Source organism: Haliaeetus albicilla, chromosome 7 (assembly GCF_947461875.1).
Source record: "Haliaeetus albicilla chromosome 7, bHalAlb1.1, whole genome shotgun sequence".
Taxonomy (NCBI): Eukaryota; Metazoa; Chordata; class Aves; order Accipitriformes; family Accipitridae; genus Haliaeetus; species Haliaeetus albicilla.
The window spans coordinates 8,806,371-8,829,174 of NC_091489.1; the positions used below are offsets into that span (position 1 = coordinate 8,806,371).

At 43.1% G+C, this 22,804-nt stretch overlaps 1 long non-coding RNA gene across 1 annotated transcript; it reads right to left on the bottom strand.

The window, feature by feature from the left end:
- Positions 1-4,232: 4,232 nt before the first annotated feature.
- Positions 4,233-21,791, bottom strand: LOC138686053 (uncharacterized). Its single transcript, XR_011325356.1, has 3 exons — positions 21,075-21,791; positions 16,949-17,220; positions 4,233-4,923 (listed from the first exon to the last, which is right to left on the bottom strand). It is a non-coding gene; the product is annotated as an uncharacterized lncRNA (long non-coding RNA).
- Positions 21,792-22,804: the final 1,013 nt, after the last annotated feature.

Genomic DNA, 22,804 nt, shown 5'->3' on the forward strand with positions numbered 1-22,804 from the left:
CACTGACCAGTGCAGTCAGGGTGAGGGTGTGCTTGTGCATATGTGCACAAGTTGCTGGGGAGAGAGTCCTTCATTCAGGTAACCCCCCTTATCTCCCTTTCTGTACATTTTATTTTGCCAGGATTTAAGATTGGGATAGGATCTGCCGTGGCTGTGCAGGTCTGGGGTTTTACTAGGACATCCTCTACCTGATCACTAGCAGGCAAAAGGAGAAAGCCTTCCTTGGGCCCATGCTGAATTTGCACCCATTTCACTTCTCTAAAACCAATTTTGTGAAACCAGATCAGATGTTCTTATACTGACTTAGCTAAAATCAATTCCTAATTGATTAAAGCTAACTTGAAATAAAATTGCCTAGGCTATAATAAAGGGTGTCCGCAGCAATTTAACTGACTGGATTTAAAATAACCCCATCAATTAAGCAGCTACAACTGTCGAGCTTTTCGTGACTGGGTTTGCTTCCTCCTCTGTGCTCAGGAAGCATTAAGTGCAATGGGGACCTAATCCCAATTAGCGCAGCAGAGTGCTGCTGTGGGAAAACCGTAAGCAATCCAGAGCAAAGCTCTTCATGCAAGGGGCTGGGCCAGAGATCTGGGTTCTGCTCTCAGCTTTCCAGTTAGCCCCTTTCATTGCCTCAGGCATGATACCCTCCCTCCGTGCAGGTTATGAACAGAGAAGGCAAATTCCTGGGGGCAGGAGCTGTCTCGTACCTTGCATTTGCAGGGCACGTTGCACCAGGGGGATGCAGTCTTGTCTGGGTCTTTGGAGTGCCAGCATTAACCAAATATCTGTCTTTTTAAAATGATGAACACCATGCCTTGCACTTCCTCAACAGCACAGTCAAATTTTTTTTAAACTTGATTATGTCCACGGGTGAGAGAGAAAATGAAGCCAAAGGTTGGTTTTCTCCATTTTAAAGGCTTGTGTCCTGCTCTAAAGTCACACCCAGGTGGAAAAATAGACAAACCCCCCCAAAACCCTACAGCCACAAACCTGCTGATGAAAGTCAACTCCTGTGATTTGGGGTGCTAACTGTACATTTGAGTACTCTCATAGGAAGAGTCTGCAGTACAGCAGAGGTTTAGCACCAGCTTATAGGTGAGGGTTTGGGGAGGCATATGACACTTGGCTGCTTTCCTTGTTTTTCCTGCGTCAGCCTGAGCCCCCCCTCACCAAGCTGGAACCCGCACCAGGTTCCAAGCGCTGCCAGTTTCTAGGAGGCAGCTCTAATATGCTCCTAAATTACTTAAAACCTTTGTAAATAGGTGTTTGAAGCACTGAGCATGGAACATCTTCCCTCTGCAAGAGCAGCACTTTCTGCCTAGTACACCAGGCAGTACTGGGAATGAAGGTGGCTGACCATTGCTGCCATCGGGGAGGTGTATCCGTACAGGCTAGCAGAAGTTAAACAGATCATCCCCTTCAGTCCTCTGTGCAGCATATCTTTTCTCTGCCAGCCCACAGGGATCCGAAAAATACCCAAACTGCTTAACTGCTTATTCAGAACAGATGTGAGCCAAAGCTGGAATTGGTTATGCAAATGAACCTGAAGGCTGGATTTGCTGGTAAAACAGGATTCAAATCCAGGCCACCCTGTCTTTGTTTCTGCAAAACCAAAAATCAGACAGTGATTTTCTCCAGAACAACCGGAATGTTTCTACGTCTACTTCATTTCCACATTTTGATTCCCTGCTTTGCCATCCATCCCACACAACATCCTTTCCCTCCTCCTGCTAATCACTGCTTCACACTTCCAACATTTAAATTATTTACCTTGTATTAACCACATAAAGAGGGTCCTCCTTTTTATGATGGTCCTCCTCAAACCAAAATCTTATATTAACATCAGTACAGAACAATGATAAGGAACTTAATGAACTTTTTAAAATACCCTAGTTATTTAGAAGCAATTTAGACATGTCTAAAATCTAGCTCATGGGCAATGAGAGATATTTTCCAAAAAACTGCAATTGATTCTTTTGATTTTTTTCCCATCCATAACTTCTTTAGCTACTTAAGAAATTATTTAACTACTTTTTAAATTTGAATTCTTTTTTTAGGAAATATAGTCAACACTGATGGAATTCTAGTGGAAGACAAGTCAGTCACTTATTATTTCCAAGTACAACCCTTTGTGTGGGTATGTATCAATATAGGCGTGTTGTGTCTATGTGTGTGCATACACATATGTGCATGTGCACGAACACTCTTTGCACACTGAATTATCTATATTTTAGAAATAGATAAGTTGCACAATTCAGTCTAGGTTCAAGTTTGAATCTTCTCAAATTTCAGAGGTGTTTGGATCTAAGCCTGGTTTTCACCACATAAAAAAACGGGTCCTATTCAAAATTAAGAATCCATTTAAAGCTCAAACATTTCTCACCAGTAACCTCTCCCAGAGTGGCAACGAAATTTGAGCTTTGCAGATGAGACAAGGTCACATGAAAAACACAGGAACATTATGTCTCTACCAAGATAACATAGCAAGATGACATTCAAATAAGCAGCTAGGACTTCTGCTAGTGTAAATCAGCATATTCCAACTGAGATTCCTACCATATGGAAACCAATATATCATGTGAAGGAACACAACAATTTCAAATCACATTTTTATCCTTTGTTATGAAAGGGAACAATACTAAGTCAATAAAGAAAAATAACAACTCTTTTGGTTCGATTTCTTTAAGCATTTGACAGTAATTTCACTTCTTCCTCCGTGTAATCATCGAACCTCATTCGTATAGGTTTTTCACACAGAAACAAAGGACCTTGTAACATGGATGTGTATAAATTATCAGAAGTACTGGTGAAGAGGTCAGGAATAGGGAGAAGGGAGCTTAAAAACAAGTGCTATATTAGAGATGGTGGGGGTTTTTTGCAATTGACCATATTCCAAGTTGAATATGTCCCTTTTTTATCAGCCTTAATATAGATTTCTCCTAATTGCAGTTCTGACACTTTAACACAATAAATTATTATGCTAACATGCTAAAACACACTTGCATTAAATGGCCTGTTGAAGACAATTAAATCCTTGTGAAGGCATGCAGAACAAAATTCCGGAGAAAATTACTAAAACGCAATCCTAATAAATAACTGTAATCAACACAAGATTTGAAGGCCAAATTCTGAGTATGTGGCAACGGGCAACACATGCATCCAAACCTTTGAAGGGGTAATAACGTCTTGTGTTTCAGAGAAGGAATGTGACTATGGTCACCATAGGCAATACCCACCGTGTGTCCCTCTTGGGGAGCTGTGGTGTCCCCCCATGCCATTACCTGCAATACCCACTCCAGAAACCTTCCTTGGATTGTCCAGCGCTGAGAGCCACTGCCTCCTGGTCCCCATTGGTCATAGGGGGTCACCATCAAGGGATGCTCCGAAACCCCTGGCTGCACCACTGCCCCTGGGGGGAAGCAATGGATGAAGGGCGCAGTGGCCCTGCCCTCACACACACCGCCCTGACTTTAATCAATACAAAGCTGAAGCCTAAATTTTGAGTGTGCGAAGGAGTTAGCCATAAATATATACCCATTGCCTGCCAATCATCCGTTACCAGCACCGAAGAAAGAAGACACCTGTGCAGCCAATTGTGGAAGCTGCTCCACTGCCATGGTTAGGCATTTATAGCAGAGGCTTTGCTTGATTTAAGAATGCTGACTGCTTTTCTCTACCAATGCTAGCCAAGGCCTGGGTGGTCCTGAGCATCAGGCAGGGTGAATTGTTCCTCACGCTCCCTCACTCAGGGTCAATAGCAGTCACGATGCCTGCGTTCAGCTCTACAGCGCTTGGTGTGACGGCCAGCCCTCTGCCTCTCTTGGTTTGATTTGCAGGTTACCAGAAGGACCTTCAATAGTTTGCTCTTGAATAATAAATACATAAATAAACTGGCATGAGTACCCGGAGTACTGCGTTCAGCTCTGGGGCCTCCAGTTTAAGAAGGAGATGGACCTGTTGGAGCTGGTCCAGAGGAGGGCCACAAAGACGGTCAGAGGGCTGGAGCACCTCTCCTGTGAAGACAGGCTGAGAGAGTTGGGGTTGTTCAGCCTGGACAAGAGAAGGCTCCGGGGAGACCTTCTAACAGCCTGCCAGTACCTGAAGGGGCCTACAGGAAAGATGGGCAGGGACTTTGTACAAGGGCATGTAGTGATAGGACAAGGGGTAATGGCTTTAAACTGAAAGAGGGTATACTTAGATTAGGTGTAAGGAAGTTCTTCACTGGAACAGGTTGCCCAGAGAGGCTGTGGATGCCCCATCCCTGGCAGTGTCCAAGGCCAGGCTGGATGGGGCTTTGAGCAACCTGGTCTACTGGAAGGTGTCCCTGCCCATGGCAGGGGGGGTGGAACTAGATGGTCTTTAAGGTCCCTTCCAACCCAAACCATTCTATGATTCTATTCTATGATTCTGTGAATAACACTCCTGGGAAATCAGCAATGAATTGCCAGCTGTATTTCTTACCGTGGGGGAAAAAAAAAAGAGAAAGGGAGAAGATGAATAATTCGGAGAGAATTATGCTCCAAACCTTCCCTGGTCACGGAGTATTGACAGAATAAGAAGTGCTGAACTGTGGGCTATTTGGAGATGCATTTGTCAGTCGGTGCACAACTTCCCCGAAGTCTGGGCTTTATATTTGGGTAATGCTATTAGAGCTGGGAAAGACTATTAGGAAACTGAGAGATGAAAATGATATCTGAAATTAGTATTTCTGACTGTTTTTCCTTCCTCTAGGTTATTTCTACAAATCAGATGTTGTGAATTCTTATCTTGTTCCCAAATCAAATAACTCCAGTGAGCGGCAGAGGCAGGGTTTGAAAGAGGAATCTCCAGTGGTCTGTGCCTCAGAGCTGTGGTTTATTCTCTCCCTCTTCAACTTTGAGGCAGCTTCATTAACTTGGACTTAGATTCCAGCCTCAGCTCCTGTTGTGGAGAGGAAAAAAGGGATGAAAGGAAACCTCAACATGATCCAGCCAGACCTTGAAAAATTAGACCCACAGAAGAAAAGAATACAATCGGAACTTGCAAAGCCTTTTTTTTATTGGCCTTGTAATTTCCTCACTAAACATGCTTTTAGCAGCCTACCCCTCTCAGAATATTAATTATCTAGCGGCCCCTCATAATGGCCTCATTCATGGATTTGCAGAGCAAAAGTACTGTGATATCGCAAACACAGGAACTCAGAAGATACAGCATGTTCCCGAGGAAGGGCTGCACACCCACAGATAGTTGGCAGAGGGAATTTGCTACTTGAAGAACATAATATAATACAAATATGCGGATTTTTTCTTTCTTTCTTTCTTTTTTTTCGTGAAGCAAGGAAGAGGAGATGCTGTGCCTGAGTTGTGTGTAAAGGAAAAGAAAAAGCCCTCTGATATACAGTTCTGAATAAAGCAGAATATTATAGGCTTTCCATCTCTCTCCTCCACCATTTCTGACTGTTCATTGACTACCATAAATTAATATGACATGATATATTGTATGGGCTGGAGACATTTTATGAGCTTTTGAAATCTTTTCCAACAGGAAATGTGAGGCATCACTTACCGTTCGGGCTTTTTTGGTTTTGTTTGTTTGGAAATGAACCACAGGCTGAAAATATTTCATCTGAATCAAAACAATGAATAACGGGTTGGTCAGCATCCTTGAGAACTGGACATTTTTAGTGATTCATGTATGTACTTCTACAGACGCTTTCTATGATAAAAGGAAGAAAGAAAATACTGTTTTATCAGGAGGAATATAATTGCAATGTTTTCACAAGCCACTAGCTCTGAGAGTCTGTTACTTCTGAGGCCCCCACTAATTTATACTTTCCAGGTACCTTTTGCAATCAGTTTTGCATCTTAAGTTCTCAGTCTGACTTAAAAATAATAAAATAAAAAAAGGAAAAAAGGAAAAAAAAAGAAAAAAAACCCCACAGCTTTCTGAACAGAAACTATATCGTATGCAAATTACAGCCCAGAAAACTATATTCAATCACTTACATTCAATAAAAACCTTGCCAAAACAAGCTGTAACTACTGCAATAAGCAATATTAGAATTTAACAAAAGACGTCACTGTTCAGAGAAGATATCAACTCCAAATGTCCATACCTGTCTTTGGATGACAGTTTAATGAGATATTTGATATTCCAATAGAAATGGTCCCATTTACTTCAGGATCTGCTGCCCCAGGCCTACTCATTAAATATTGACCAAGGTCCTCAGGATAACTTTATGAAGACCTACCAATTTTTATTTGAGCAAATGTGCTCCCTCCAAAACTGGTGAGCTAGCCAAACACCATGCACCATATTCTTAGCTGCAATGGCGAAATAAAGGTGACCCCAGAACAGTGGTAAGAATTATGGAAAAAAGGATCCTTGCAAGATCAAGGCAAAGTTTACTTTTGGTCCACCTTCATTCAGCCTAAAAATTGGTTTTTAGTAATAACCCTATTGTATCTAGTATGCGCAGATGTGATCCAGGTCAATTTACATATTTGAAATATCCAGATTTACAAAAAAAGAAAAAAAAAAACAAGACAAAACCCAAAAAATAACCCCGCCCCCAACAACTACTATTGTATTGGATACAGAGAGGCATTTGAATCTGGGAGGGTAGGGTTTATAGATAACACATTCCCTGAAGACTTAGGGATGAATCAACTCTTCAAGCAGTAAGGCGAGGAAAAAAACTTACCAAATTGGTTTTGAGGGCATGACTCCTTCCCAGAGTCCTGTTTTTAACCACCAGAGAGGCCACCTCAGAGACGACCAAAAGCCAGAGACATGCCGCAGGTATCCAGCAGCCTGTGCATGAGTTGCGCTAGGAATCACCTTCAGGCTGGTTGTGCTCCAGGATCCTTATCACAGGAGTGTGTACCAATCCACCACAACTTTGGCACCTCACAAGAAAGACAAAGGAACGTAAGAGAAAGAAACAGCTACTTTCTCTCCTTTGAAAAATGTCTCCTCCAGAGGAGGGTGAACGGGGGAGTGTGTGGGTGCCAGACTACCCAACTGTACCTGCCCTAGACTGATACAGTAGCAAGAGTCTCCACATTTCATGGATAATAAATGCATATGTTAAAGGAAGGGATTGCTAGAGAGGCTAGATTGAAGGAAAGCATAAGTTAAGCAGTGAGAAATGCATCTAATACTTGCATTTACCAACTGAAGCCCAGAGTTTTGCATCTCTAGGCAGAAAGAACAAATTGACCTCTTCACAGAAGTGGTGCGCTGAAGATGTTTAATGAATTGCTTCAGAAGCAGAATCAGTTCTGAACTGAACACAGGTGTACCAGGGAGGAAAAAGACACATAAAAGCACTGTGCAAACTGCTGACAGCACTAGCTATGTGAGAGACAATCAAGGTACTTAACATTTTAAAACACATGCCCTGCATAATAACCGACGCTGCAGAAGCCTCAGTCACTCTTCCAAGCACTGAATGAAGAGGAGCGTCGCTATACTAGGCTCATAAAAGATATTCTTTAAGCTTCTTGCATAAATGCATGTGTTCTGAGTTGGAGAAATGTTAACTTATATTCTTCTTCATATACCCAGCAGGCATTTTCCCCCTCAGAACCTGAGGGGAGAGGGAGAAGGGGGCATCACGCTATTGATTTTGTACAAATGTGCTTAACCTTTAGTAGCTACTGTCAGCATTTCCAGCGTTAATACCAACAGTGAACGAAGTAACTGGAGGAGTGCAGAGAGCTTGCTTCAGCTGTAAGACTTGAGAAATCAGAGGTTCCTCTGCCAGCCCAGGGTTAATTATTTTAATGGCCATACCCAAAAGGGTGTGGATGCAGGAGAGAAAGGGGGGGCCTCCACCATTTCAAACAGTATTTCCTGCAAAAGTAACAAGAGGCCGCTCCGTAATTCCCCTGGGCCATCGGGTTTGAGTCAACTAGTACCACTCACCATCTAGAATGTATACAGCTCTTCTAATGAACATTTCCTTCAACGAGCGCTGTGCGGTATCACAGGAAAAGCGCTCGGGCCGTGGGTGATGAGGCGGCAGCGGCTGCCTGGCTTCCAGGCCCCGCAAAGGCTTCTGGAGCAGGGACAGGAGTTTTGCAAGAGGCGGTAGCTGAAAGGACTGGCAATAGCTGGTGTAGCCCTTCACTTCTGGGTCACTAGGTCGAGTGCAGAAGCATGCAAAAGTCAGCTTCGGCTCTCTAGCAGTCACCTTGTGCCTACGTGAAGTGAAGCAGTTGCTTCAGCCCAACTCCTCCCGAGCAGCTCTTGCTCTCATTGCGAACCCAGGCTGGGTCCCTCGGTGACGGTCTCCGTAGGAAAGCATGGCAGCAAACTGTCATACACCATGAACTGCTTCCTGACGCCTGCAAAGCCTGATTTATGTCAGGCAGGCGATGTGTCCTCCCCACAGTACGTTACAATTGTCTTGAACTTTTGGCCAACTTACCTACACTCTTGCCCGCTAATGTATCGCCGCTGAGCGTACTTCACACCCCCCGCGGTCGCAGCTGCTAGCTATTAAAGGAAACCCAGCGAGCAGAAGCACAAAGTCTCTCCTTGTCCCATACACACGCGGATCCGCACACGCAGGCTTCACAGCAACGGAGATCACTGTGCAGTCCTAAAGCAGCCGCAGGGCTCCACCGCCAGAACTGGCGGATGGGCCGAGGGCTGAGCCCCTCCAGCAGCGCGCAGGAGCCGGCACACCATCCTGCCGCAGCTCTCGCTCCCCTCCTACTTGGCGGCGGGTTCCGAGCCTTGGTATCACAGAGTTATGACTGAGTTTTCTCAAATGTACCGGTTGCAATTTTTTGTTGTTATTACCTCCTCCAACACAGTTTGGGCTTGCAATATTAAGACAGCTTGGGTTTACATACAGAGGGAATACAAATAGCTTCCCTGCAAAATAAGTGGTGAAAAACACACCATTCGACGGTGCTGCGTGGCTTACAGGATTTATGGTCTCCCGTTTGGGATGAACAGTGTAGTTCTCTTGTGCTGTTTCCATTATGAATAATGCGGCCACGCTAAGCTCGCACTAATAGAACCTGAATGTATCACCGCATTGTTCGGCACTCTGTATAGGAGAAACCCATCCATTAGCGAGGCGGGCACTGAAAACTCTTTGTGACAGGAGCAGCACAGGGATGGCTTCACAGCAGCTATTCAGAGCCACTTTACAGCTTCCTGAGCACAGCCCAGGCTGGGCTGCATGCCAGCACTGTGGGAAACGGCTGGCAAAGGAGCCTCTGGCCACTGATTTGTAGATCCCATGAATCCCCCAGGGAAAAGGAACAGGTACGGAGAGTACCTGCTGGAGGGTGCTTGTAGCAGGTCCACAGCCCGTCTTCAACATTCGTTGGAGCCCACCTACACCTTTGATGATTCCTTTGACAAAGCAAAATTACTAAGACTGTGCAAACCCGGCAATCACCCCACCACTTCAGCTGCTACATAGCTATTGGTGACCACCGGGGCCTTCGTGGACATCACAAATGTTCAGACCAAAGAACGTAAAGTAGGCAGCCACACCGACGAGAGGGACAGCGGGGTCTCCTGAGGCAGCATGCTCAGAGCGGTGCTCCCCGCTCTCGGCACAGGAGCAGAAGCCCTGCGGACTTCCCGCGGCCACCAGCCCGGTTGCAGGGGTAGAGCTGATGACCACAAAAGGCACGACTGCTTACTCAAAACAGAGGTGAAACCAAAAGCACTGAGAGCATCTACCGTCTGCTTCCTAGCCAAAAGCCTCCAGCCTTCCCAGGTAATGTCTGACATATGCTGCTTTCTGCACATCCCGTGACTAGGCTGGCTGGCCTCCATTTGTCCTGCTCCAAACTGCTTTTGTTCGATGAGTGCTTTAACCTAGAGATTTAACCAAAAATATACTAGCACCAGGCCTTACATTTCTTCTGCATGAAGCTCCTAACAAATATCCTACTAAGTCGAACTGCCTTCCTTTAAAGAAACCCACAACTGCTTCCGAATTTGCCTTTCCTCCAAGCAGCGGAACTTAGCCATGCAAAACAGCCCTGCGAAGTCAACCGACTGCTGTGGCACAAAGAGAGCCCTGATGAGAAAGTTTAAATTGAACATCTTTCAGTGGATGACAAATCTTGGCCTGCCTGAAGCCTTTGAAAGCCCAAAATGCAATGCAAATTAAAGTTCAAGGAGCCTAGAAGAAAACTATTTTAGCTTTAGGCTTTCAACCAAGCAAAAAAGAGTTAAAAATTTATTTTAAACAGCAGTTCAATCATTCGCTTTCCCAGTATTAATGAACGCTTTCTGCATGCTTCCCCAGATAAGGCTGTGATTCACGTAGCAGGCATACCCCAGAAACTCAAAAGGTCAAAAAGATGGCAACAAAGAATTTTGTTAATATTACCTAGAAACCACTCTGTTCCTTTGGCTATTTTAGTATCAGTAAATAACTCTCTACGTTTTCTGACCTAAGCAGTTCCATTTGAGAAGCTTTCCAGCCTGGATGTTTCTAAAATGTTACCAAATGATTAAACACAAATCCTCAGATGAAGAGAGCGGGTTTTATTAAATATCCCAGAGCAGTGCTGTCTGCCCACACTTATGCCCATGTCTGGCTGCTGGCTGATAAACGCCTTGGCTTTAAGATATTACTTATTAGCATGCCTGTATATTTCCACCTCACACAGTCACCCAAGGGTGATTGCTATCTGTTAATTGAATTCCGTGCCAGCAACTGTGTCTTTGTGTGCCTGCCATTATAATTTTGAGGATTGTGACTTCATTTCCTATTTACAAGTTGCAGTGATAAAATAGTGTATTTATTTATATATAAATAAACACAACATTTTTGTAGCTATATGACAGGGCGTGGGTGGAAATCACACGTGACATGCACAGGTGTGTCTGTTCTTTTGCCTTCCTTTTTCTCTTTCTTTTTAAAGGCATTCTGCTTCCCACCTGAAACAGAACTTGTGCGATGGGAGATCTTGCTGGTGATGGGAGAAGAGGTCAGGGGAACAGAATGACAGTCTTAAGTTTAGAGCAGAGCAAGGTGAGGCTGTAGAAGTGCATGGGGTGATGCCTTCCAAGTGCTGGACTCTGTGGTGCAGGCTTACTGCAGTAATGATTTGCACATCTACCACACTTTATTCAAGCATCTCCGAGCCATTTCCCATCACTGCCTTCATAACAGTGGTTTATGGAATGCTTCTGCCATTGTTTTAGATGAGAAAATGTGATGTGTACCTAGCTTGACTCTCCCAAGACCACACTGTGAGGCAGGTAGGACCCAGAGAAGAAGCCAGCAGAAGACACAGGACCCCAATGACGTCTGAGTGAAGGCTGGCATGTCTGACTTCTGGGTCTGCATCTCAGCAGCAAGAACCCACATCTCAGCTAGCTTTTGCTCGCCTCCAAAGAGCAGCTGAAGCTTTTGAAAAGACATTAGTCCTTTTGAGTTTGGACAAGTCTGCTTGAGCAAACAAAGGAAACTCCTGAACCACCAACCACAGTTGGCTGCTATTGCAGGGAAAGCTGGTCTATAATCCCTTTCATAAACGCATTGAGATTCACTTCGTAATCCCTCTTGGCTTTCTTCCCCCTCAATACGCCTGTAGGAAAGTTGTTAAAAAATCTCAGTCCTTGGAAGATCAGAAGCTGATTTCTCTATAAGATCCACAACAAGCAGCTAGTAGGAAAGCAAATGTAAAAAAGCTTGGAAGGGGTTGTGGCCACCTCAGGCTAAGGGTCTGTGGAAAACCAGGGTGATCTCTTTTACCCAGCCCATTAATATTTCAGAGAACAAGCAGCCAAGCCAAACAAGTCCTCATATGGAGGAGGACTTCTTACTACCCAGGTTAGACTTCTGAGCACACCTGCCATGAGCACTCCTGTTTTCAAATGTCTCCAGAGGCAGCACCCACATAATGAATTAGACCATCCCTATCTGTTATGTCAGACACTAGCCAAACACTATTTATTTAGTACGAAATGTTATGAAAGTATTGCTTCTTAATAAGATTCTTAATATTTCCTGGAGCTTGCCTACATGAGAGTCTCCTTCATCACAGTTTTGCTTTACCTTTTTCCATAGCCAGAATGTGCCCAGCTACACGTCAATTAACATAATCACCCCAGGAAGTTATAAAATGTTTTGTGATTTGGAAAGAAAAGATTTGGGATCATTCATTGTAGCATCCTGAGAAATCTTTATCCAAATGGCATTACTGTAGTCCAACCTGTCCCCAGTTCAAGAGCACTGCTCTCTAGTCTGGCTTTTATTAAAAGGCAGGATGTCTGTTGCTAAAAATTAGTTTTAGAAATAATTGTTGCCTGTAGACAGTTGTGTACTTCATATTCATCACTGATTCAGCTAACGCCAAAAAAACTGGCTTCAAATATTCTCTCTTTGTGTTACAAATTCTCTATAAATTGTATTATTTTTAAAATGAAATACAGTTACTCTTTTCAGAATAATTTCCAAGGACAAATTGTTTGCAATGTAATAGATGGAACTGAGGATGCCATCTATTACTGCGATCACTCAACTTAATCTCTAAATTTATTTTGGCTGCTTGTAATTTGGGAAAACTTTATCCACTTGAACTGATTTTTTTTTTTTTTTTTTTAGATTGGGTGTCATCCTCACAGCAGTTACAAATTCTGCTGAAATTAAGTTTCTGGAATTTTCTTGCTTTTTTAAAACATGGGAAAGTACTGTGCATGCACAAAGGCCATTAAAAACCATACTTGTTAAAAACCAAACTTACTGAAGTCTTCTAACAATCACATTGGTCAATATCAGAATTAACAGGATTGAAATTTCAAGGTCATTGTGCAGGTGATTTGATAACATTTAACTCTTGAATAGTAAATATAAATAATACATGGTCTGAAACCAAAAGAAAAGAAATGAGGTCTACAGTGCAACAACCAGCAGTGAGAAATACCTTCTCTAGATTTTGAATCACTCACATTTTTTTCTGTCAGAAATACCATCACAAACAAAATGTTCCTACAAAACATTTCAATTCCAACAAAGCAGCATTTCCTGGTGGAAGATATTCTGGTCAAAAAAACCTTTCAACAAAATGTACTTCAGGCTCAGTCTTTGATTAGATGAGAACACAGTGCTCTTTCAAATGTCTCAAATGCAAAATTAGTCCTGCTCGGTGTATGGCTCTAGACTGAGAGGTGAATTAGTGCAGGGTGTTCTCTTGCTGCAAGCTCTTGCTGTTGGGGTGGGAAAATCAGAAACATGCTCGCTGAGCCAGGTCAGTTGCTTAGGTGACCAAATCCAGGGAAAAGTTTTTGCCTGGGAAACACTGCAAATCTGGCCTTGGTCTGATCCCAAAGCTTGGCTGGAGCCTAGAGCCTTGGCCTGCGGCACGGTTACGCACCCATTACAGCTGAAAGCAGTTGGGGGACAAGCGGAGTATGGCTAGTAAGGGCCATATTATAAGGCACACATGCATAATTGGGGTTGAATTAGGATTGCACCTTACCTCTGATGCTCCATAAATTTGAGTGCTTGGCTTTGCAACATTAATATTTTTTGAATCTGTAATTTTTGTTGTATAATTGTATATAGTACATAATTACTCATAATTCATTACTGCACATGCGACTCTGCAGACAAAGTTTAGACATTAAATCTCAGCTCAGTGATTGAATAGAGAGTACAGTAAAAATAAATATCCATGTATTTCGTAAATATTTGCATAATGAGCTATTTAAATGCAAGAGATTCTAACATATGTAAACAATTGGAAATACTGTATGTGTGTAAGTCTAAAGTGGATGCAGAAATATACACAACCCCTTGTAAAATCATATGATTTAGGAGTCAAACATAACATATTTTTTAAGGCTTTATGTATTCCAATATTACAGACTGTAAATACACATTGTATTAAAAACACATTGCTTGGTACAATTAGTCGGTAAACTGCATGACTGAAAGCTTTGGGTGACAAAGATAGTGGAATAAATGGACATTAGTGACTGTCCAGTTACAGTGAAAGCTCTCTGCTGTCTGCAGACTTGAGACATCCAAACGCTTACAGGACTCAGTTAGCATAATCAATCCTAGTTCAGCAACAAGTACCAGAGGAAATAATTTTCCTGTTGTTAGACAGCTGCCACATAGCATGATGTGAAGCTTCTCCTGCAAAACTTTTTCCCAGCTCAATGTGCAGCAGTGCATGCAGTGGGAACTGAGAGGCTCCCTCCACCAAAACACGCCCCTTGCTTCTTCTGGTCTTAGTCCAGTCTGAGACTTCTGGACCAGTCTGTCAAATGGCACCTTAGAGAGGCTCTGCAACCCCAGCCACAACGTAATGTGGTTCAGCGTGATATCTGCAAAGGCAATGTAGTGGTGGAGGATGGAGGGAACAAAAAGACTTTCAAAGTGAAAGCTTTTTTTATGTGTTAATAACCAGCCTGAGCTAGCTGTCAAGGAGAGAAACAATGAGCATTGTACTTAGTAGCTAGGCTGCCTACTAACTAATTATTGCCTTTGCAGAAATCAACTTCTGCGCCAAGGACCAGAGCAGTTAGATCATATCCACAGTCACACCTCTGAGCTTGCAACTGGTTAAAGAAAGTGAGCAGTGGACGGTTGCCGCCACGTCCCTCGGGATTCATGACTCGAAGGGACGCTGTGAACCTCCTGTGGAGCACTCCACGTCTCCACAGTGGAGGGGAGGAGTAGAGGGTCCCCCTGCTTTGGGAGGCACAGCTTGCCAGCACGGCCAAGAGGAGATGGACAAGGGATCTGCTGCCTTCAGGGGGACTCATTCTCCCAGAATCACCCGGGTGCCAGGCCTGTATTAGAGCAGCCGTCAATAGCCCCGTGGCCAAGGTGGGCAGAGACCTCCGGGTGGCAGGGGCATCCCAGTCACCCCCTGTCCCCAGGCGCTAGCCCTGCTGCCTCTGCCACGCTTCAGGGTAGAGAAAGACCACCTTCTGTGTCCTAAACAACGTCTATAGCAGCATCCCAGGCCCTGGAGCTTCGTGCACATGCCGAATTCCTGGCACCTGAGCGGTTAATAAATGTTTGAGTCACTGGGGAGCTAATTTAAGATAGCCCACAATAACTGGGTGTAGCAAATAATTGGCGGACTGAAGAAATGGAAGAGAATATGAGATGCCTGGGTGTGGGCGTTTATGTGAGGCATAGGGAGCAGTTTTTGACTCAGAGGCTAAGTTATCTGGGCCAGATTTAAGGCTTTGGAAACTTCAGTATGAGTTTTGGGGAGGGAAGAAATTAATGTCGTTCTCTTCTATGGGACATTTAGTTTCAACATTAAACTCAAACATATTTTCATTAGTAATGCTCCCAGTCATCAGACACATCTGAATTTTTAAAACCTCCCTTTCGAACTCCTACACTACTTTTCAGACATGTTGTGTCCAACTCATGACAAGCCCTGCACCAAAAAAAAAATATTTTCTGCACAGACATTCCACATGCTCAGAGGCAAAAAAAAGGGTTTTCTGAAATGCCACACGCAAGAAAGCCATTTGGGTTGTGGGGGAGAGTCACTCAGTGTGCAAACCACAATCACAGTCATATTTCTTACACCTTCCAACAATCAACCCACAAAGCTAACACTCAGAAATGCTTTTAAGAGATTTTCTGCTCACCTGGAATAAAGATAACATTTACACTGCTGTTCCTTGTTGAGCAGCTATTCTTAAAACCGAGATGTGTTCTTGACTAACCTGTTTCCAAAGGAAACTTGAGCAGCTAAAAAACATGCCTTCAGCAGACCAAGGAAGAAGGCCAGCCAGTTAGTATTCCACTCATTTCTCAAAGTCTCATAATGTGAAATGCTATTATTTTAAAAAGTAATTATTAAAATAATCTTTAATTAATACAGGGTAATTTTACACAGAAAGAAATCTCCCTTTTCTCCACCCCCCAAAAAAGGCTCTGAAATTAAATTATTCTGATAGCAGAAAGCATCTCCAGATCTCTACCACAAACAAATGTGTGAGGAGGAAGCGTATTTGATAAAACCCATATAACAAAAAAAATCCCCATTCCATATATCAGACTGTTTTCCAGCCTTCTCTCTCACTGTCCTTACTTGTACCTCTAGTATCTGCTTCAGCCCAATGCTCTTTTAAGAACAAAAGGTTAAGGTGGGCTCAGCTTAATTCTAAATATCTGGATGTGCTACAAGATTTGTGCGTCCTGACAAAGGGTGGTCGGAGTCCAAGGGCTCTCAGGCATCTCCTCTCCTCCATGGTCTTCTTCTGTACTGCACCAGAGCACTGCATTTACAGGAGTTTGCAGCTGTGTAGCTGCACGCCTACATTCATGGTACATTGCATGGGACAGCTTCAAATTCTGAGCAAAGCCCCTCTCATCCCACAGGCTTCTTCCAAAGTACAGCTCCCCAGAAATACATGTGAGGAATTAAGCACCAGATCGTTACCTCCAAGCATGCTCTCTAGAAGCGAAGGGCAGAGGAGGAGGAAAGGAGAACTTCAGCACGGGGCTCGTGGGCACATGGATGGTGTGCATCCACAGATGGCACGTGCACGGGCAAAGAGCTCCCTTGCTTGCAAAGGTGCAAGCACCACACATAGCCACTTGATTTGCTCATGTCGTCAGCTTTCTTTACTGGGAGGCCTCTTACACAGGACAATTTCTTCCCAACAGAGGTGCCTCCTGCTCCCACATCTGCCCCTGCCTGCTGCTTCTCCTATCCCTTCCCCTTCCCACCTCCCTGGGACCTAAACCCCTGCCACTGGGTCCTTCTCTGTGCCCGGTGCCAGGCATTTTCCTTCGGGCACCAGCTCGGCAGCAGCAGGCAGCAAGCGGTGCAGGAAGGGGCGAGAGATAAGCTCGCAGAGATAAGCTGTGCTTCTGTCAAAGGTCTCCCGTGCAGCTGCACGCTTTACATGCCTTCGGACAGCGGTGCATTAGGGCCAAAGTTAGCCTTTCCTTGTAAACTGTTTTAAGCAGCCATTTGAAAAGCCATCCACCTACCTTGGCCTCCTTTTGCTGTCTCTTTGCACCTTCGCCTTAGCCAGCGGGACTCTTCAAATCGTTCAACAAAAGTTGTCTCTGGGTGGAGCGACGTTCATGTCCGCAGGATGGGCACGGCTAAAGGTCCCCGCCGACAGGTCTGAGTTTTGGGGGTTGTCTTCAAGCATGTATGTGTCCTCATGTTTTGAGAGCAAGGATAAGCCAGGCTAAAAGTGATCAGACCCACAGGCTTCTTGTTCGGCAGGTAGGGACAGACAGCCTGCTTCTGGACACTGAAGAAGGAAAAGTGGTGCATTTTAGAGGCAAATGACCCGGGTCTGCACTAGCAGGTCCTTATAGTCCAGCAATGGAAGATCTAATTGAGGCTGTATAATTATCTGCTCACTAAATAAATTGAAATGTGCACTCCCTCGGTGGATATCATCGATGAAAAGCCAATTGGGGAAAAGGTTGAAATACACAGCAGGATCAATTTTATTTGTAATGGGTTTTAACATTTCATCTATACATTTAACTGGTTGAAGCGAGTGGAAATAAATATTATGTTAGCAACTGATTCATGGAATCAGGCTTTGGTTTTGATTAAAAAAATAAAGGGAAAACAACCATCACCATTTTATGGTTATCATCATTTGTTTCACATACATTTTTTCAATGCTAAGGTGTACTAAAATATTTAACTGGTAAATAAAAATACTTATAAACTTCTAAAGAGATCTTCGGAGCACCTGGACAAAGACTGAAGAATGTGGTTTTATTCCGTGTTAATTGTCTTCTAATACTTACATGAGTCTATATAAAAAGATAGGTATATAAATACAGTTACACATGCAATTATCTCTTTATCTACGCATCTCTTCCATATAGCAAAAATGTACTAAAAATATTGATCTCAAACCTTATTATGCATTGCCCTGTTTCTTGTTTTATTGATATTAACAATATTTGCCTCCACAATAATTGTGCCTCCAGAATAATAACTCTATTTTGCTGATATTATTACCACATGGTGCAGACTGAAATCACAGAACCAAGGTACAAACTCAGGTTCAGACACCAGTCCTAAATTCCCCCACTGCAAAACAGTTTAGAGTTCATGCTTAAAGAACCAGAAAGATAAAAGCTTAATTAATGCTTTTTTTTTTTTTTTTCATTTTAATATATGGAATATATGCACCAAGCTAGAGGCAGGAGAACATCATCTTTTATGTGATATCGTATAACTTGATCTCCTCAGTATCAGACATCAATAATATTACTGATGTGAATAAATAAATAGAGCAAGATAAAGTAAAATTCTGACATGTATCATGTCTAAGGGCCTTGGTTTTATTTTGAACCTGTAAACCTTGGGCAAGGACCAAGTCTTTTCCCCTGAGGTTTTTACTCAGTGGATTTTTATTTTTCTGCAATGTAATTTGATGCTGCTGTTGGCTTTGGCATTAATATATTAAAAGTTAAATTTATGTCAGCACCAACAGATCAACTATCAGATGTTGCTATTAACTTTGACATCAAAATCATTAAGAAATTGTCATCATGTAAATTAATTATCAGAATTGTATTGGCATGAATGCATAATGATATTACTCATGCAAATAATTAAAGAAAATGCACAGTGAAAAACACATTAGAGTAATGGCACAAAATGTCATTATTCTGGCTTCTTGACAACTAGACACTATTAGTTTTCAGCACAGTGATCTCTAAGGTTAACAGAAAGAGATGGGGAACTCCACTGCAGGGCTCAAGCTGCTCTTATTTGTGCCTTTATTTATTCAGTATACGAGACTGTAGGAGTGAAAACTAACTTTTTTAAACTTGGCAAAGAAAGCTTTTTACACCACTCTGGGAGAGATTAAAAACAAACAAACAAACAACAACCCCCCAAAAGCAGCAGAATGACTTGTAGCACTGTTGTCCAAAGATGTATGTTCTTTTGTTGTTGCCACTTTGAGGTCCCAAGGGACCTCAGGCACAGAAAGGTTGTTAAAATGCTAGGATTTTCCTGAGCACAGGAGAGTAATAATTAACCTGAAAGTATTTAGGTTATCTCCTTCCACCCCCTACCCAAAAGGTAATTATTACTGATCAGTGCTCAGGGAGAGAAAGTTGTGATTACAGTGCATGTGTGTGTTCTCTTAATTTAATGTGTAATGGACTGAGTTAGCTTTTTCGTCAACAGCAAAAGACTGTCTACTGTAATAGAATAAACATTACTAACGACTCAGTGTTTCGTGCCAGCTTACTCACCAGCTGGACACATTTCTTTTAAACGTCTCTCTCCCTTCCCTCCCAAGTCAATGGAAGAGGTCTCTCTCAGTCATGGTTTTGTACTTGATGCAGAAATGATATTATAGAAATAATGCAAAAAAGGCAGTCATTTCTGGGCTTCTTGCCTTCCAGCTCCCTTCTTTACTAGACTAAGGAAACACCCCCACCACCCCAAAACAGAAGTTCATATCCTAAAAATAAAATTCAATGTTTTAAAGAGTTAAATCATGGGGGGGGGGGGGGAGAACCTTACTTATCCTCCTATAGAAGGCCACTCCTAATGACACTCAGAAGAAAAAGAATATTTCCAGGATAAAGTGGAGGGCTAGGAAACAGGACATCCATGAGCTGTTCTTGGCCCTATCCTTGTTCTTCTGTGTAACTTCAGGCGATTAAATGACTTGCCTTAAATTTTTCCCTGTTCTCAAAGTGAGAACAACAGTGCCAACACAAAGAGAACAGCACAAACAGATGTGGCAAAGGATCCACAATTAAACAAAGAAAAAACACTCTATAAATTAAAACTAGTCAAGCTACCTAAGCATGCACAAACATCCTAGAAATTTCTCAGCAAATTGGTAAAAGATTTGTTTGTGACCTAACGTCCAAATTCTACAGCTGCAGCTGCCAGCACAGACTCCTGCATGTCTGAGGAGTCACTTCTAAATCTCTGTTTGGAGCCTCCTTGTCACTGCACTCTCTAGTCTGGACATAATGAATCTCCACTGAGTAATGCGACACAACAGGCAGGCAATCTACGCGTCGCCAGTACCAAAGGTTTGGTTGCTATCTGGATCTCCTGGCAGTTCAGAGCTTATTTTCTCCGGTTTGCTTTGGGGGATGGGGAGAGACAGAGAGCAAACTATTTTAGGGCAGTCAAGGTTTCTGGGAGCAATTTGGATCATAATTAATATCAGGGCAATGGCAAATGTAATTTAAAAAAAAAAAAGACTTGAAAGCTATTTCTGGTTTCCTTTAAACTTTGTAGGTTGCCTTGGGGACAGGTAACTTTTCAGGTATGCTTTGACTTTTTATGGTGAAATACAGACATTTTGCTTGAAACAGTTTGTTTAATGATGCCCTGAGCCTTTTACTTCTGTTTAACAATCCAAGCTTTACTTCTAATCCATCAACAGATAGGTCAAACTTGTACCCATAATTTAAAGTTATGTTAATAAGATCTATTACATGTCTTGCAACATTTTATTGATAATATGTAATGTATTATAAGCATCATGAGCTTGCAGAGCTGCTGTCACTCAGGGATTTTGCGCATAAGGTATTACATCTCAAAAGCATGCTGCTGCAGTAAAAAAAGGACTTTAAATAAATAGGCTGGCACAATTCTGCCTTCAAAAGGACAGTCTATAAATTCACAAACAAGATTTACTGTGTAATTCAAGCCTGAATCAACACAGGGCTTACACTGTGTAACTGAGAAGGGACACAACACGTGGTAGGGTGTTTATAGTGTGGGCAATATTGTAATGCAGAGGTTGTTTTGCAGGCACATCTTTTCCTTTTCTAATTACACTGATTGCCACCTCCCATTTACAATCACATACCCGCACCGAGTTTAACTGCAGTAATTGCTACATGATAAATTTATATAAGGAAAATATTGAATGTCTATTTAGTGCATTATAAGGTAATTTAGCAGCTGGGGGAAAAAAAGATGGTTACAACAGCATCATGTGACTTCATCAATTCTCCATGCAACATGGCAAAGCAGCCTCTGCACTACGTCTACGAGACCTCTGAGGTACAGTAGATGCATCTGGATTAGAATGAACACCTGTAAATGCACTAGCTAACTTCTAGTTTATGGCCACATTTACTTGTGTGAGTTTACCATGTCCTGCAGATGATATTTTTGCTCCCCTGCTGTTTGTCGATGGTATAAAACCAGACTCTTGGGAAAGGGCAGACGGTACATTACTTAGGGAGCAAGAAAACCCTGAAGTGATGGTCCTTGTGACATCATCTGAAGATGTAATTCACTCAAGGAGTTGCTTCTTCTCCACCCAAAAATTTAGCAACGTAATCTACTGAGAATCAGCTTGCTTGCTTTCTCATTTAAAAAAAAAATAGTTAAAATTACAAACAATACAGGACACCCTTATGCAGTTAATTCTGGCTTTGCAGGGGTTAGGACCCTGTGCAATTTAGTGCCAACTGGGAAAACACATCCCACTCCAAAGAGTTAATCCATGTCTGTGTTATGGCACCAGCATGTGTTGTTGTTATATGATCAGCAGAAGCCCTGGCTCGAGTCACCCACCCTCAGAGCCGTCCCTGACTTTCAGAGGTCACGATCATGTTACCTCTCATCTTCGCCTATATGAGCACAGGAAACGTGTTCTCTCTGGCTACTTTCATCTCTGCCTACAGAGCTGTTGCTTGACAAGTAAGGGTGTATTAAGGATGTGACCTGCTAACCAAAGATACAGCAAAATCACGTTACACCCTGCAAGCTGAATTGGAGTTGCAACTCATCATCAGTCCCATTTAAAACCAGAGCAAAACCAGACAGCCCAGTGTTTAGGCAGGTGGAAGAAAAAGATGATGCATATTGTGTCTGTCCTTCAGAAATATTTTCTGCAGTTCTAGCTAGTTTAACTGGAAGATTTCTGACCTGGGTTGCTTTGGAGAGCATTACTGCACTCACTTTTCTAAGAGGCAATGTTATAAATAATCATTTGCTACTAACTGAAAGGGAAGGATTACGGACAAGTGCTTGGAGTGGCATAATAAGAACTGCAGTTCCTCAGCCCTGCTGCCTGCTCAGCTCTGCATCTTAAGTCTTTGGGCAAATAACTTTAACCCTTCCGCACCTCAGACTACAAACCCCTGAAGCAGTTACTCCCACGAGTGCTGAGTTTAAATATGTATTTTTAAAGAGCTTGGAGATTCGCAGGCACACCTTACTCTAAAATGGCAGGTATCTTCCAGCCAGATTCACGGGCTGTGAAGTATCAAGGAAAAGAGCAAATGCTGAAAAGCCAGCAAAGCTCTATAGCCTGGCCATGCTGGAGAATCCTACAACTACAGTTTGTTCTTTCAATTAACCTCTACAAATACACAGAAGGTGTCACGCATCTCACAGCTGTTCTTGTGCTCAAGCTCTCCCAAAACGACCACTGATCTCAGTGAGAGCCTGACTGCCTCAGGGTGACCCAGGCAGGCCCATGGAAAGGGCCAAAGCCCTTATGGTTTCTGCCCACGCTCCCACACTTGCCGCTCCTTGTGAAATGGGGACGGAAGCCGTCTGTGGGCTGTGAGAAGTTGCTGCTGGGACCTGGACTTCCTTGCGACTGTCACTTCCTAACTGTGAATAATTTTTCTATCCAAAACTACTCTTTCTTCTCAGTTCCTATTGCACGAGCGCTCCCCTACACTGTATTTTGAAGCAGGGTACTGGAAGTGATGAGACAGGCTGTGCTGCAGAGCAGGCAGGGCAGAGCCCTCCAGCCCCTCACATCTCCCTCTCCTACAGCGGCGCAAAAGCGGGTAACAGGCTCCCTGATACAGTGGCCTCATCCATCTCACAGGTCCTCACACCAAAGCCACAAAGCTTGCCTC